Below are 18977 nucleotides of genomic sequence, written 5' to 3' on the forward strand. Positions count from 1 at the left end.
ATCTACTGTACTGCAGAGCGACATCCACTTACCCGCTTTTTTTATCGTGTTGATCTATATTAATTTAGTCTGTCATAGAATTTTTTAGATCGGCGATGATAATAATTAGAAAACACTAAGTATAGGTAGGTATGGTCGAAAAATGTAACGAAGTGCATGCAAGTGTATATTGTAATGTATGTAAATATTGTAGTGAGCCAAAGGTATGCATTGAAAATGGTTTGATACCTTTTTTCGAAACCTGCTTTAGTCATTTTGTTAGTTGGTACATAATATTATATTGAATCAATTTTCCGGTAAAATGTTGAGCATTCGCATAAGAACAATGAATGAGACTGGCCAAGATCTATGTACAGAAGTCCGCGTGCCCGTTAAACATAACAATATTTATAAATAATACCTAACGATAATAATAATGTATAATCCTCGACGATGGGCCTGCAGGCGTCAGTGGGTACGCCTCGCGCGTCAACGCACGTCCGCGTCGCTCAGCCGTCCGCCTGGCCTAGCCGATTCGAAGTTTCCGGTCGCACACGATGACGTGCACCCAATGAAAGTGCGTCTTCTCATTTTCGTGGCGCCGTGGCATGTAAACGGTTGCTCGTGATGTTTATGATATAAAATATGATAATATAATAACAGCGTATACCTACATGATATATTATTATTATTATTATTTTATAGACGCGTATCATAGGCGGAGGCAGGCGCCTATATTGTACGATACGCACCGTATCGTCACGGTCGTTAATTATTCGTTAGTCGGACGCCAACGCCGCCGCCGGTCGTGTCAAACCGTCGTCGGATGAGAGAGAAAAAAAAAACCAAACGAGACGACAAAAACACCGCGTTTATTGTATACATTTATTTATATTATATTTTTTGTTCGTCTTAAATACCCTAATGATTATCGGTTCAGACGTGAGCGGAATAAAGTCTATCCCTCACTCGCTGTTTATCCCCCCCCCCCCTTCACTCTCTCTCAAACCCTCTCTCACGTTCTTTATTTCTGTTTTATTTTTATTTTTCTCTCTCTCTATATATATATATATATATATATATATATATAAATATACAAAATATAATGTAGAAACCTCACGCAGTACATAATATTATTATGTCGTATTTGAGCTACCTACCTACTGTTATTAAACTGTTATATTAATTTTATAGTTCTCCACTCTGTAATTTTTAATTGGCCATTCATGACCATGTTTAGATATAGACATGGGATTTGTTCATCATTAAAATTAAAACACTTACAAAAAGAAACTTTCCGCAAAACTTAGAATAGAGCTTAATATTTAATCATTTTACATAATTAATTGAGTTCATTCTAAATGGTCCAATTTTTGTTAAGTTATCGTAGGTCTTAAATGGTACCAAAAACACATCATTATCAATCTCATTAAAATCGTTTAACTCATCAAATATGTAGGTAATTTCAAACTATAGTTTTTTGATAAGGTTAGGTTTTTAGATTTTTTGTCACAATAACTAAATTAAAATGTACGAAAAAAATATGAAAATTAAATTTAAAAAAAAAAAAGAAATAATAATACAGTTACTTCGCACAATGTTTTTAGCTCCTGATTATAATTGCGTATATATTATTATCATTTGATCATGATTGTAACTAATAAAGTACGCATATCATTTAACATTGATTGGTGTTCACCTCAGAGGACATCGATTTTACCGTATTACACATCACGGGGAAATTACTCAGTCGTTGTCAACCTATTTGCGGCTCTTACAAAAATATTTACCATATCACATTTTAAAGGGAGATTTTACAATTTTTGTCCACGAATTCCACGAATTATTTTATGTAAATAGAACATAAATTATTTATATATAAAAAAAAAAACGTTTAATGTATCATAAATTAATTCTAAATTATTTTTACACAAGTTTTCTTACTTTTCTTAAGATACATATTCTACAATACGATCACGAATTAATAAACAATAAGTAGTTACATCTGTAAGCAATTCTGATGCTTCAATTCCCAAGTAAACATCCACTGCTAAGGTAGTGGCTGATTTGTTCTGTTTCAAAGTATCGATAACTATAATAAAAATGTTTAATTAATAATTTTTGTTCTTTAAGTGAAATAATTATTTCAATTTTATGTAAAGTTTAATGAAAAAAATCAAGAGTTTACATAGGATAAAAAAAAAATATATATTTATTATATATCTACCGTCAACATTTTCGAGTAAGCGACAAATCCGATTTTGAGTGTGCAATATCTCTGTAATGTTAAAATACAGTAAATATTTTGTGTAATGCACGAATTCGTGGAAAAAAAATGGAATATCCCCCTGTAATATGTAATACAGTAAATATTTTTGTGTGAGGTGCAAACAGGTGGAAAACGACTGTGTAATCTCCGCGTTATGTGTAATACGGTTAAATCGATGTTCTCTGAGCAGAACATTCTCACTTGGACATGGCGTAATTACCATGATAAAAACCCCAAACGTACTGTGAACTTACAAACATGACGTACTAGGTACTCATCATATTATTAAATAATCTTTTTAGAAATATCTATCAGTTAAATAGTAATTAGATCATAAAGACAATTCGTCAGATTAAACGGTTGGACAGTGATATAATATATTATTGTTATATATTTTCTAGAAACCCCATAGATCCTAATTCATACTCGAAATAGTAGACTGCGGAAAATGTTGTACATAATAATATAAGGGATGATTAGCGTGGAATTTTGATATCCGATTCTGGTTGGCAGTTTGTTAAGATGAAGTGATCGTGGTAGTAATATGCAGGGTTAGGTGCATGGTGGGAGGGTGAATGGCGGAATATAACGACTGTGCTTCTCTACAGTAGGTTTTTGGTGAGGAAGAGTGTGAGTAAAGGAGCGAGTAAAGAGAAGACACGATAGTAATTAATTTTGGCCTCGCGTTGCGCTGTATTAAGCGTATGCGGAATCTCAGCATGCACTTTTGGCGTGAAATCTTGGAACTAAATGGGGAAAATAACAATCAACAAATGTATACAATGCTTATTATTCATATTACATTATACCACGAAATATCACATTTATTATAGTAAATAGCTAATAGTATTGAAAATTGTGACGGGTGCCCCTTAGTGTGATAAACTTTAACAAATTAAATATTTTTACGACTATATTATATTGTCATTATAATTAGTCATTTATATACTGAGAAGTTTGATTAACTTTATTTTGGAAAATAGATATTTTAAGTATATTTTTAATAATTATATTTACAAAATATTAAAGTTTGTTAAGCTTGCTCCGTGTAGAGTAAACAATTTTATAGGCGCTTATTGAATCTAATATATTATATAAATATATAATACTATGAGTCCAATTTCGTTTTCTTCTACAGATTACTATCATATTCGTATATAACGATAATTTAACACTAGTAGGTGGTAATAGTACTCAGGATTTGGTAACGCTGACGTGTGCAGATGAAAACTATTCGAAGATTAAACCACTGCTCGTCGTTGTCGTCGTCGTCAGTACGAATAATACAATTTGCGACATAATCGATTCAGGTTGATTTAAATTATTAGCCATTGAACATAAAGTCACGTAAAACATAACACTTTTACACTTTTTCAAGTTCAATCAAACACCCATCCGTTCCATGTCGCCTGCTCCGTCTTATCCGGCGCAACGCCAATGGACCCTCAACCACCGTACGGACCGACAGATGTAAATAAATAATTATCATAATCAATTTGCGAAAATTTATTTTCTCCGCACATTTATAAATTATTCGATTCCATTTCTAAACGCATCACACGCATAATTTGCACCCGTACCTATAGCTATTTATTTGCAACGCCGTGAAAACGCACGCCCGCAAACAGGCCCATAAACACATGCGTGCGGTGCGTATGGCACATCATTTTTATTATTATTATACAGTATATACATAAATAAATATTTATAGAGAGAGAGAGAGAGAGAGAGAGATGGAGAGAGATGGAGAGAGAGAGAGACGGAGAAAGAGAAATAGAAAAAGAGTAAGATAATATACATTTTTCCGCTGTCAGACCCGCTTGTATCGTATCGCTGACCCGGTGTTGTTTTACACTTAAGTAGAGGTATTATTATTCCGGATACCGGTTCACTCGCCAAATACGCTTTTGTGGTCTTTATATGACATTGTATATATGTATGTATGCGTATGTATGTGTGAATTAATATAATTTACGAGATGATTTATGCTTTATAAGTATTGTATGTTCACGTGAATGATAATATAACAACGGATCATGAAATACACGTGTGGTACGCCGGGCAACTATAACACCTACGTATAATACACGTAGACATATACAAACAGTATTGAAACATTAAATTATGAAGTTTTGGATGTTTCAAAAGTCACGTTTACTTATAAAAAAAATATATTAACTTATTTTTCCATGATCTACCACCGCCGTTGTCGAATAAGTACTTGACTTAACATCCTCGAGTTAACTGAGGATCGGAAAACGACCCTAATTCTCATTGTGACATCGTTTCGACGAAAACACCTCATCATTTCATGTCGAGCTATATTAGCTGAAGTTTGCACCGTCGTAGGTACAGCTAAATTTATTTAACAAGACTTAGCAAAAATGTTTTCACTGATTAGTGGTATTTAAATTTTCAGTATGAATATGAAACATAATTAACATAACCTTTATGAAGTTAAAAAACCAAATTAAAATAATTATGAAAAAGTAACTATGCATTTTTGACATTTTATAATTTGTATATGGACAATTTATGAAGAACCTTGCATTATATTGTCAAGGGTATCTGATTAACCACTGTGTGACGGGAAATGGGAAGACCGTATACTTGGTGGTTTCTTAGACCTTTATCCATATGTCTCAAGCTCGGCTCCTTCCGCGTCTTGTGACGCAACCGCATCCCGTGCTGTGGCCCAGAGCATACCAATTAAGATATTTCGTGAGTTTCGCGAGAGGCGTCGACGGCGGCAGGTAAATACCCTACTCAAGAATTTCCCTTCTAGCTAAGGTGGTACTACCACAACCTCCACGGTTACCATCCACATAAGACACGGACGCGCGGCGACCCAGCGGACCCAGGGACAACCAAGGGCGCTCCTGACGGTCGGACGCGCGTATCCTAGTTTATCAGTGTACTGTTTGACCAGTAGGGCTCTCACTGATACCCGCGGAATGAGATTCGGAATTCAACATCCTGGACCCACAGTTACCAGATTCCCACTAGCACAGGTGTCGGAATAGGATCTTACTCTATCGCGACGCTGCCTTTTTGAGTGGTACGGTTTATTGAGCGGATTGCCGTTTCCGCACCGGGTGAGTGTCCCGGATTTTTAAGCGGCTGATAATAGATGACTGGTCAGGCCTACTACTGGCACCGGGTCGCTCGCACTGCTAGAGTGAGCTCTCGATCGAGTTTTGAATGATAATGAACTGGCGTGTGGTCGAAGGTCAACGGGCAGGTTATTCGAGGTACTTGTGCGTGGTTGCTTGGCCCGACCCTTCCGTTCCATTCTCCATTTCAACGTTCTCACCGGTGCGTCGCAGGATTTTCAGGTGATTACTATTCTCGTAACTTTCCTTTCCGCCCCACTAGGATTATTTTATTCTCGTGCGGTTTAGAAGGGTATCCCTCTATTCCTTGGCCGCTGTTTGTAGGGCCCCGCCACTGGAATTTTACGTATATCACCAGTTGCGTCTACCGAGGTAATCCTTCATCGGCACCCTCTAATGCATCGTGAGCAAATACGGTTAGGGCCCGGAACACGACCTCGGTGCTTGTCATGAACTCTCAGTCGTACGGCCAGACCGCACCGGCCGCTCGCACTGCCACTTTGAGTTTGTTGCTTTCCTGGTTTGCAAGTGGGCATTCCATCAGCAGATGCTCCGCGGTACCACTAGGGGACCAGCATTGGCAAGCTGCATCGCCTCTAAGTTTAAAACGGCAGAGTTGGGAGTTGAATTTCCCATGGCCCGACATTAACTGGGTCGTGTAGTGATCCATTTTGCACCACCCACGGTCCAGTCACCGTCTGACGTTGGGGAACCACTTAACCGTCCACCTTCCTTTTTCACTGGCGACCCACTTGCTCTGCCAGAGATCAAGGAGGTTGTTTTTGTATTGGACTTTTCTGGCCTCGGCTATTTCCATCGTCATAGCACCATTCTTGACCGCGATCCTGTCCTTTTCAATCCTGGCTATTTACAATAGTTCCAGGTCGAGAGGCGGTACTCCAGCTAGGACTTGCAGCGCCATTGTTGAGGTGGTGTTATACGTACCCGTGATCGCCCTAAGTGGGTTCCTTTGGGCGCTGTTTGCCCTTCCCCGATGGTGCCCGTCGGTCATACACTTCGGGGCCCACACTGTGGCCGCGTAATTCATTTGCGGTATGAACACTGTTTTATACAGGTTCTTAGTAATATCCTTGTTTATACCCCACTTAGTTTTGTCTATACCACTAAGCCGGCTGAACAGCGCTGCTGAGCTCTTCACTTTTTCCGTTAGATGGACGCTAAATTTTCCTTTGTCATCGAACGTTATGCTGAGGTATTTAGCCTCGACAGTAGGCTCGATTTTAGCTCCACCAAGCCGGAGGTTGGCCAGTTGCTTAATCAGTCTTCCTTTCAGCCAGTGGGTCTGCGATTTGGTCACGGAAAAGGTAAGTTTTCGCTGTTCTTCCCATAATGACTCACTACTGAGCAGCTCATTTCCACGGCTTTCCAACTCTGCCCGGTTTTCACCAGAGATTAGTAAGGCAAGATCGTCCGCATACGCAATGAGCTCGGTACCTGTGGACAGGTCTTCTTTCAGAAGGAGATCTGATCCATATTACGACCCTTGTAGACATACTTTTGTTAAGGTTTTCGTTACTGTACGGTCGCCAATCTGCATAACAGTCTGGCGGCCGTCCAGGTAACTCTTTGTCAGTTCGACCAACCCACTGTGGCATCCTGCGTTCCGCATGTCCATAACTAACTGCGCCCACCAAAGACAGTCGAATGCGCCTGAAATGTCCAAGAATACGGCTATCACGTGTCTTTCCGGCCTGCTTTCTGACCAGTCAAGTACGTGATGCATGGCGTCGACCGTCGAGAGGTTTTTGGTAAACCCGTACTGTCTCTGCGACATGTGCGGGTCCGTGTCGGCTCGGATTATGTCTACAATTATGTGTTCCAGCGCCTTTGACACCACCGGGAAAAGACTTATTGGTCGATAAGACTTGGCCTCCTTGGGGTCTTTGCCCGTCGACTTTAGAATCACGACCAGTCTCGCAAGTTTCCAGGTATTCGGAATCTTTTTGGCCCTGAGACAATTGTTGAACACATGCGTAATGTGTTCGGTCTTGACTGGCCAAGATTGGCGAAGGATTTTTCCGTTATCCCGTCGGCCCTCGGGATTATGGGTCCGTTTTCGCCTGCCTCTGGGTCGAAGGACCCAACTCGTACGCCCGCCTCCTCCCTGATTTCCGCTTGCTCGGGATTTTCACCATCGGACGTATCTCCCGGGACCAGGGCGTTCATAAACCTTTCCCCAGTCTTTTCTAGAGATTCAGTGAAAGTACCGTCAGCCTTGCGGATTGACGATGGAAGGCTCTAAGATGGTCTAACGCCGCCAGTCTTAAGCCAGGAGTAGACGGGGCCCCAAGGCACTTTGTTTCCTGTATCGGTAACAAACGAGCGCCAGGCGTCTCATCTGGCCCTAAAGCAATTCACGTGGAACCTTTGCTTTAGTTTCGCGTACGCTTCGCGGACTGCACGTTTTCTAAAGGCGTTCTTTGCGTTTCTCAGTCTACCTTTCCATCTTCTGAGAGCGCTCAATTCTCTGTCCAGATTTTGGCTCCACCAGGGAGGGGTTTTTTTTTTCACTGTCTTAGCTTTGCTCGTGCGAACTTCACATGTTGCCTTTAACACTTCTGTGAGTGCAGCTGCGCTCGCTTCGACATCTGGACTTACCAGGTCTGCTATCCTCGCACTGACTTGATCCTTCAAGAGCTTACGGAACTCGCTCCAGACCGTCTTGGTCCAGTTGTATTCCACAAAAGGTTTCAGCCTGTCAGCCAGGCACCCGCTGTTCTGGATTACATCAAAGCCTATGACCGCGTGGTCGCTTGATGTTAAATCGCGGACCACGTACCAGTTTTCCACCTCCACGCTGTTAGTCGCAAGAGTGACATCCAAGCGCGCAGACCCACGGTTTCTAAATGTCGGTAGGTAGCCAGCTAGATTATGGACCGTCAAGTTTTTCCGACTGACGAGGTCCACGACAATTTCACCGCAGTCGTCCGTAAAAAGGTCGTGCCATACCGTAGACCGTGCGTTCACGTCCACGCGGACGAGCACGCTGCCACCCACCGCGTCAGCGTGGGTCTGAGTTGGTTCCGAAAATTGGAAGTACGCTGATATCAGCGATAAGCGGAGGTTTTCAACTGTTAGCACAGCTTCGGCTGTATGGGGAGTACTGAGCCGTTACAAGCTTAAGACACCGACAGCGGGATTCGCAATAACGATGGCGGCTTTAGGCCTGTCGCCGCTCGCTACTACCCTGTACGGACGTCTGTCAAACAGATAGATCTCTTTACTATCGACTGCTGGCTCTTGTATAAAGCAGACGTCAATGCCTTTACTCAATAATAGCCCTTCAATTTCATGCATAACCCGTTGGGATCTTGCTGCATTTATCTGTATGACTTTAATTATCGTTAGTGGCTCATTTCCGGCTGTTTTGGCAAGACCGCTAGGGTCTACTTTGGCTGTGCTACCGTTCAACCCAGCTGTTCTTTGCTTGGAGCTTGGCTCATTACGAATTGATGTGCCGTGGCTAGTGGTCGTATCTACAATTGACCGTTTCTTGTTCATTTTTGGATCAACTATTTCGTCCGGGGATAGATCGGCCTCCACGTTTCGCCATCTCTTACTCCAATAATTGCAACGACCCGCTACTTTGCCCGTAATTAGGGGCGACACAGTGTCCTCTGCCGAAGCGAGGACCTCGGTCCAACCAGAGGGGCTTTCGTCGTCCGAGTTCCTATGAGCTCATCAAGTGGCGAGGCCCCGAAATCCGAGTCCTCACCTTTCGAACCGCAGTCCGTAGGGGTGTGTACCTTGGCTTGATTTACGTAGACAGGTAGTCTGTTTTAAAACTGGAGTCAACCGGTCTCCAGAGTCCACCATTAGCCGGGTGGGCGCCCCGAGGTTGTAACGGGTTCAAAAGTTGCTCCAGCGGCGGGAAAGTGTGTCCTCGTCTCCCGCCCCTCACCCACCTACCAACGGGGTACGCCAGCCAAGGTCTCGGAGCCCTCGGCCTGTTTGCCCACTTAACGTCGTACCGTCGAGTGGGCGAGATGTGGGCGCCCTGTTTAGCGGACATGACGACAACCCGACATATGTGGACGCCCACATTTTTCTCTTTCTAATGCGAGATTAGGAATTCTGGTATTTCGCCAGGTTTCGTTTCTTCCATGCAGTTTATAACAAGGTTCATCGGTATAAACGTGCATGACTATTAGTTTGGACCGTAACGATTATCCCGTGTCTTTGCCAATTCAAGCCTATAATTACCTACTTTGAAATTCTTTGCTAATTCAGCCCTTGAGACTTGGAGCTTTTTAGAAGTAGCTTCCGTAAAGGTACTCGGCACCCCCGCAACGCGTACGGGGAGAGTCAGCCAGTTTTTCAACGTGATTTGCCCGGGCCGGTATTTTGAGAACCCGAGACCGCCTTCCCGGTGCCTTCCATCACCGACCCGTTATCCCGTCTACCAGTTTGACATCCACTGGGTACTGGATTCAGATGATTTCCTGGACGCATGTGGGTTATGCGACAAGTCGTTCTCTGCAAGTGACAATTTGATGATACATCGACGCACACACACTGGCGAAAAACCGTACGAGTGCGATGTATGCGACAAGTCGTTCTTTATAAGTGGCAATTTGATGATGCATCAACGAACTCACACTGGTAAAAAACAGTACGCATGTGATCTATGCGACAAGTTCTTCTTTGTAAGTGGCAGTTTGATGATGCATCAATGCACACACACTGGTGAAAACCCGTACGAGTGCGATGTATGCGACAAAACGTTCAGTAATAGTAGCGATTTTATGACACATCGACGAACACACATCGGTGAAGAACCGTACGAGTGTGATATATGCGATATGTCGTTCTCAGTAAGTAGCCGTTTGACGGTAGACAAACAGACAGTCTTGGGTAAAATACTTTTTAAAAGTATTTGGAATAAATACTCGAATACTGATGAAAAATAGTATTCCGAATGTGTATTCGAATACACCATAAAAATAGTATTCTGAATAAAGTATTTAGAATACTATAAAAATATTCCAAATACTTTTAAAATATTTTTTGTTAAAGATTTTCATATTTAATCCAAGGAAGACGGTAGTCACTATTTACACTATTTAAAGTTTTATCTGCCATAATTGTGAACTCGCAAATTAATGATTTAACACGTTGTAAACAAAAATACGTAAAATAGTATATAATAATAATATATTATGTCAGTACTCAGTATAATGTGTGATGTGTCACTATCCGACTGTTGCACTTTATTCTGCATTTCTAAATGGCTTATTGGCTTGTCATAGAACATAGACCATAGTTAGTATGGGTACAACGATGTGCAGACTACAGAGACGTCAGAGACACAGACGTTCAGTTACAGTGGATAAAATGTATAAGATAAGCACCATAAGCCAATACGGAAATACCCATTAGTCTTTAATATACAAATTTATTTATAGCATTCTTGTTATTGCAATCGGTATCGCTGATCGATAACCACTAATCAGTAAACATGATATGAACCAATACCGGTCATAATTTTATTATTGTATGAATGTATGATATTAAATATTGAGAGATGTTATCAATTACCTACAAATTGCCAACACAAATTATACGTTTTATATTGTATAATCAAAATCCTAAAAAAAATATACTGTTATACTATTAAAGTATTCCGAATATAGTATTTGGAATACTTTCGAAGGTATCCTGAATACTGCATAAAATACTTTTAGGAAAAGTATTTTCAAAAGTATTCTGAATACCTAAATAGTATTCCGAATACTGTATTCGGAATACTTTATTCGGAATACTACCCAAGACTGCAAACAGACGCACACGGCACACTGATGGGGTCAATATTACCTAAGGCCATATAAATTGGATTAAACATATCGACTTATTATTATTATGTAAGTGTTAATTTTGTCATGCACAAATAAATTACATACATCGTAAGGTTTTCAATGTTTAAAAGAACAATGTGGTCTTTAATTGTATACCATAAGCGTGCGATCTATATAACAAGTCGTTCTCTTTAAATGTAGTTTGATGGCACACAAGCGGTAGCACACTACACACTGGTTGGACTTATCACAGACTTATTATGATTCAAGAGCCATGTTAAAATATTATTTACATATTATTATGGTAGGTATAGTTTTTTCTGTATATTAAATTGCTAATTTGCTATATCCATTAAGGGGTATGCATACTGACCGTTTCTAAGGAGTTCAATATAGGCAATTGTCTATTTGTGTGCATGCGAGTCGTGTAAATGTATGCGTAGTAAGTTATCATTAGTCTGAGTGACTGTGTGTAAATAAATAGCGAAGTGCACCCGCTCGTGCACGCACTTGTCAGTAACACAGCATTTTACACGCTATATTACAAATGTAAAATTTTGTGAAACACTGAAACTTAGTTTGGTATTTCCAATAATATAGCTTACTGAGTGACATTACAGTATGAATACCTATTATACAAATTGAAGAGAAGAAGTTTATCTAGGTTTGTATAGGAGTCGATTTTCGATATTTATTTTTCAAAGTCCAATATTTAACTCTAAAACTTGTGATATTTTACTTTTTCAATTTGAATCATTGAGTTTAGTAATTAAAATATTTAAAATTCACTTTAAAATATTTATTCTCGTATGTTTTTTAATGTTTAAAAAACAATGTGGTTTTAAATAGTCTATTTAAAATATTGAGTATAATAATGTCATTATTGCCGGTATCGTCAAATATACCAACCAATATACATTGTGTATTTTGGACTAAAAAAAAAGTCAAGTTAAAAATATTTGACAGCCCACCGGGGGTGTAATATGAACGAGTCAATGTTTATTGAATTGTTGTTTCAAAAATGATCTTTTGAGACATGACATCATCGCAGTGTTTTTCTTTACAATCAATAGTTCTTTCTTAGTCAATTTGTACCTGTTTTAGTATTTATATGGATTAACAGCTAACATATAATCTGTGATGCGTTTAAAAATAAATGGCTGTATATATTGATTTAAATAATTTACACATTTACAAATGATACGAACCATTGAATGAGAATTCAAAATTAAATAATTATTACTAGGAAATAATAATAAATTACAACAATAAAAATTTCCCAATTACACATAAATGATTACATTTATATAGATAGTATTATTATATTTAACATTTATACAAATTAAACTAGGTGTCTAGTTGGTATTTTAATTATACAATCTTAAGACAATTATATTTTGAATTGCTAAACCTTAATTCTGAACTTATGACTTTATCAGTTATCTACTGTGTACTACCTTAGTATAATAAGATTAATAAACTCTAAATGACTATAAAAAAATATTGTGAATATGTATCAACAATATTTATTTATTTATTTCTGAAAAATTTATTAGGAACCGTGTATTAAATATTCAAACTTTTTTAGAAAACAATACATTTAAATAGAAAGAAGATAATTCGAAACATTCAAGTGTTTAGAAATAGCACATAAAGTGACAATATTTTTTGAAATGTATTATTATGATTTTTATTTATTTACTAACGCCCATTCAGACAAATAATGTACATAGTGTTACAACCATCAAAACGAAAAAATAAAACGGTAATTTTAGAATATTTAGAACAATTTTTAGAAAGTATTAAAAGTAAATTGTACATGGCAGTTATTTATCCAAAACATAAGCACAAACAGCAGAGTTAAAATTTCTTATCAAAATTAAAGTTAAAAACAATAGTGTTGCATTCTCTTAACACAAATAGAAAATGGTCATGATATCCGTGCTAGAACCATATTCAAAAGAAAATGTATACATATCGGAGTTGTAGGCTTCACGGTCCGACTACGTGAATAAATGAGGAATAGAATATGCCTTGCTTACAATGATAAATCAAAAACGTGCCTAGGCGCCAACCGTACAAAGTTTTAACCAAGATAAGAATAATATAGGAATACCACTTCACTATCATATGTATGGTGGCTGAAATAGAATAAAGAATCCACTAAGTAAACAATACTTCACCAAGTGAACTACCAGAGTGAGGTAGTCCACCTGCAAAGTCCAAACCCTCCAAAATTATATGCTTTATACGCATTCAGTCATTCAGACATAAATGTTGGCATGGGTCGCGAGTCATACAACATGAATCATTATCTATACAACGGTAGCCCAACATAATGTCGGTAAACAACTGTTAACCTCGGAGTAGTATAAAAAGGACCACAGACCAAAGTTAAAAGTCACGAGCAAAGGAGCTATAATTATAAATCAACCTCTCCAAACGACATTCAGAGTTAACCAGAAAATGGATTCATTTGGGCCAGAATGATAGATAATATAAATTTTAGATGAGAGTATGAGACATACAATATATTCAAGTGTGATCGAAGAGCATATCAGTTACCAAAGTGGTTACATGTAATTAATGTGTGGTAATTTGGTATCATATAACAAACAGTGATAATTGGAACCACAATTCAAACAATTATATACCACATTTTAGAAAATCTATTTTGTTGAAAAATTGTTTTACGGAAAAATTTCCGTTTTTCAATATTTGATTTGTTTTTTTTGGTAATTTTAAAAGCATTGCAAATTTTTGGCCGTGACCTAAAATTAAAAATTATAAACTAGATACACTATTCATTCAGATGTGATATTGAAGTCGAATAACAAACCATTTTTTCATACAAATCGTGTAGAGATACATAAAAAAATCTAGTTCATTGTAAAATCAATAGATCAATCAGAATCTAAAATAATTACGTTTTAAAAATCACATGGTTGAATTTTTCACTTAAAATATTATATTTTAATACAAACCGTAGCATCAAAGATTTTTTTTCTATTCTACAGTTTAATTGAAATTAACCTATACACGGGAACAACATTATAACTACTGAAGTTCTCATATAATATTATATGTATAAAGTTTACAAACGCCGACGAAACGAAATAAATTTCATATTAATAGTAGTACAATGCTACCTACTGTTATTGTGCTTATTACCGCTGTTTTAGATATTTTTCGGCAAACATTTTGAGGATAAAACGTGAAACGCCGGCGACGATAAATGACGCCTTTAAATCTGGAAATGTAAAAAATCACCGACATTACGGGAATCGCGAGGGAACCGCGTTATTATATGGCAAGACTATTTGTAATTTCGACGGCGAAAGTATAGCGAGGCAATACGGTTTTCGCAAAGTGTAAAAATAAATTAGGTGCCCGTTAAAACAATACAATATCCCCCGGCGCTCCCGCCCGTCGCCCGGTAATAGCGTTGTAATAACCTATATACCTATATATACGTACCTACCTAAGTTTCTGTAGCTGTCCGTGTCGAGCTGCACAATGATACACGGCGGTGGTGATGGCGTTGTCGTCGCCGGCCAACAAGCCGCGAGCGATTTAGTTCAATGGCGAAAATAATAGTATTATACCAACGGTGTTTTCGGTATTTCTGCTGTGGGAGAACTGTTGAGTTAGGGTATTGCGGACAAGCGCGACCTTTTTAAATCGTCAACACCCACATTCGATACAGTAAAATATTATTACAATATCATATTTTCGTATGATGCCTAAAAACAACGTTTTGCATGATACAGGCACAAACAGTAGGTAAGCGCGGGTTATCGTGAATATTATATGTTTATGACTGTTTGGTAATATTACGGATTATAAAAAAAGATTCGGCCGATAATTTTGATACAATACCGATCAAATGAGCACGGGCAGAAGCATTAAAAGTGTCGTAGGTTAGAAATGAAGCAATGGTTATAACGACAGTAATTATAATTCAATATTCGGTTGCGGAAAATTAGAAAATAAAGAAACTACCTCCTATCCGTCGTACGTTTTGATAACGTGCAGATATGATCCCACTCAGCATAAAAATATTTCCTAACCAGGGTAAAAATATTTTCAGGAAAATAATATAGTTGTCAAAATATTTTAAAAAGTTGCGTTAATAATAAGGAAAATTTTCGAATATTCAGTATTCAAGCAATTTAAAATATTCACAAAATATTATCATTTCCCAAATGCTGTGTGGGAACTCTCATCACCAGTCCATCTTAACAAAATTACTTAATAGTATTGTAAGATTGGCTGGTAGGTATAGTTATCAAAATAGTGTATTTCGGTGGAAATAAAACCTTTTGGTACTTAAGTTAGCTGGTTAAATAAAAAAATGAATTTCATTGATGATCGTTTTGAACTTTGTATGCAACTATGTTTCTTGAGGTAGGTACCTGTATAAATAAGAATCCAATGTTTATAGTTTACGGCCTCTGGAATAAATTATACATGTATCAGTAGTAATGGTCAAACAATAATATTTTATTAAATTGTGTATATTATTCTTTAATTTTGAAAATAACTAGATACCTAACTAATAATTGAGATTGCAAAACAACTAATAGTGAAAATTATAAGTTAAGCTAGATGAAACCCAATTTTTAGTAGTAATATATGCAGTAATAACGGTACGTCAGTACACAATTCCCGGCTTGAAATCGAAATGAAAAATGTTGATTATAATTTCAGTTTCACCTATTTTTTGAGATTTAAATTTATAATTTATTGATTTTGTGATTGTATGATGTTTATACTGTTACACAATATCGATGATTTCATTTTATTATGCATTTTAATTAGATTTTGAAAATAATTTTTCTCTTTTTTATATTTAAAATATCAATTTTACATTCTCACGGTTTTATTTTTATTTCTAACTAAGATAAACCTGTATTTGGTCGTGCTACTGCGTAACAAGCCAAAGAAAACGAAATATAGTTATTTATTATTATCTGCATATTATGAACACAGAACAACATCGACTGTTGTTGAATTTTAAATTTAAATTATTTTTTTTTTTTAAATTATATAACCAATTTTTATTTTGGTATAAATTATCGATTTCAATATGAATGTTGAATATTATTATTAAATGAAATATTTGATTTTAATATCCCTTATGATTTCATTTACGGTTTTTAACGATTTTTATCAATATTTAAAATCGATTTTAAACCCTCCTGCAGGACACAGGTACACATAACATATAGCTATAAATATTGGACCCATCACTGTCTGCTACATCAAAGTATCAACAACACTTATCCACACGAACCGATACTAACGTGTTTACGTTACAATGTCAGTGCATTTTTTGAAAACAGCTGCAGCAAGTACGCCATCATAATATATTATTATATTATTTGTTCACCACCGTCACGTCCGATAAATCCACCCTGAACTTGCAGCCAACCCACGACGGGGTGGCCACTGAACGACCAAACTGATGTACAAGAAATACATTGTTATTATTATTATTATGATGTTTTTATATTACAATAATACGGAAATACAATTCGGAAGACGAACGGCCGCGGTCGTTTAACGAGTTGGTCGGATCGTTGCCAAAACGACTGTTGTTCTGACCTCCTAAAAAAATAAAATACATAATAATATATAGTTGTGTGGTGTTTCGGTTGGTTACTTCTTTATTTGACTTGAAACAGACCGCTCATGACTATAATCGTACTATTTTGTGCTAAACATAATAACAACAACCGATTATTTAGTAAATAAAACGAATCGTAATAATGTTGCTTTGAAATTATTGGACGTTTGCGGTTTAAGAGGAGTTTGCCAAAGTTAAAGTCATCTCATTTTTGAAAAAAAAACATCATACGAATACAAATCTCTGGGTTTTAATATTGTTATTGCTTATAGGTGGTTTAAATAGAAATAAAAAATTATATTAATTAAATTTCTCATTTGATATTGTTATAAATTTACCTAGCAACCAATTTCAGGTGACCAATTTTACCACAACCAATTTCATACGACCAACTTACTGTACCTCTGAATGCTTGAAGCCAAAATAATAGACTTACGATGGCCAACAGTAGCTCGATGCAGAGTTACTTATAATAAGCAAGTGTAATTCTACGCATGTGTACAATATTATTATTTGTACCGGATCGGCGTATCACTGATTATAGGCATTTTGTATTTTTAAATTCTACTCATAGATATTAATATTTGTAATATTCAATGTAGGTATCTATATTTATTATTTTTTTTTAAATGCCAAAGTGAATTAAATTATATAATACTTTAAGTTGCTACTAATGTTAATTTATTGTAGATATTCATTTATTTATATATGAACTTTTTTACATTTTTTATACCTATTTGTATTCAAAAAATATGTGTTGTTTTATATATTTTTAGTGCCAATCATAATAATATATTTTCAAACAAAATAAAAGGAGGGGCTGAACCTCATTACTTCTGTGGTTTTGAAATTCGCCTCCCCCCCACACAGAACTAGGAAATTATCCACCACTGTTTCTCGTTCTAATTACAATATACGTGTTATAAACGTAAATTTTAATTACTCACCGATTCGTGGCCACAAACATAAAACCAGTGTAGAATCATAATAATGATATCATAATACACAAACCAAATAAAAATTAACACTTCCGGGTAAGAGATGGGTTAGAGTTTGGCGAATCCGCGACGACCCTCCGTCGCCCGCCACCGGTCCACCGAAAAGCCAATATTATATTATTGTCTGTGTGGGCAGAGGAGTTTTCCCATTGTCGACGACGACATTTTACCGTTATCATCGCCGCCGTAATGTTATCTCTTATTTTCGGGTTATTTTTGTATAATATTCCGTTTTTGTTTTCACGTTTGCAGAAACGTTTTTTTTTTCCTTTCACGTTGTTTTCTGCGCTGTGTTATTGTTGTTATTGTATTATTATTGTCGTGTTTAGTGTAATTTACGGCTGCTGCTCGCACTGTCGCCCCAATATTATGGAACAGACCGTGACGACGACATTTGTTACAGAATAGTACGCGTTCCTTTACCGAGACGGTTTTTTTTTCTGGTTTTTCAGCATGAGGAAGCCATCCAGGGTAGGTTTTCGTTCTTTGTGTTTTTCTGCAAAATAAAAATAGTTGTGCCATGAAAGTATTTTTTTTTTTTAACTATTAACGCAACCATATTATTATATTATAAGTTGTCACCGGCAAAGTATATTATAATATTTTAAATTCATTTCTCGATGCTAAATATAATCTGTTCCACTTCCACATCGGGCAGCTTAAATAGAGTAAGTACAATAAGAATGAAACCATTCGTTTTGCATGTTTATTAGTCGGTATATCGGTTTAGGTATTTAAAATTAACGACTGAGACTACTAACTTAAAAATATTTAATTTTTCTAATTTTACAAAACAGAATTAAAGATAATAATATAATAAAAAGATACTGAAACACCTACATATTATTACTATAGCTGTATTATAGTATATGTTACCTATGTACAAGGAAATTCACCAGACACAAAACACGCCGTCTTTCTTTTTATCCTCTATATCAATGCATTTATTCGAATCATTATTTTTGGAATTTTTGAATTATTTTTATACAAAGTTGGATAAAACAGAAAATACTCGTTTAAATTTCGATTTATTTGCATAAATTTTTTTTTTTCATTAATAATTTACAATAAAAAATGGTGGGTGAATAATCAACAATTATTTCACACAAAGAATACCTAATCCTTAAATTGTATAAACAAACTAAATATTATGATCCTTAAGTACATTTAAAA

This window comes from Metopolophium dirhodum, chromosome 1, assembly GCF_019925205.1.
Source record: "Metopolophium dirhodum isolate CAU chromosome 1, ASM1992520v1, whole genome shotgun sequence".
Lineage (NCBI taxonomy): Eukaryota > Metazoa > Arthropoda > Insecta > Hemiptera > Aphididae > Metopolophium > Metopolophium dirhodum.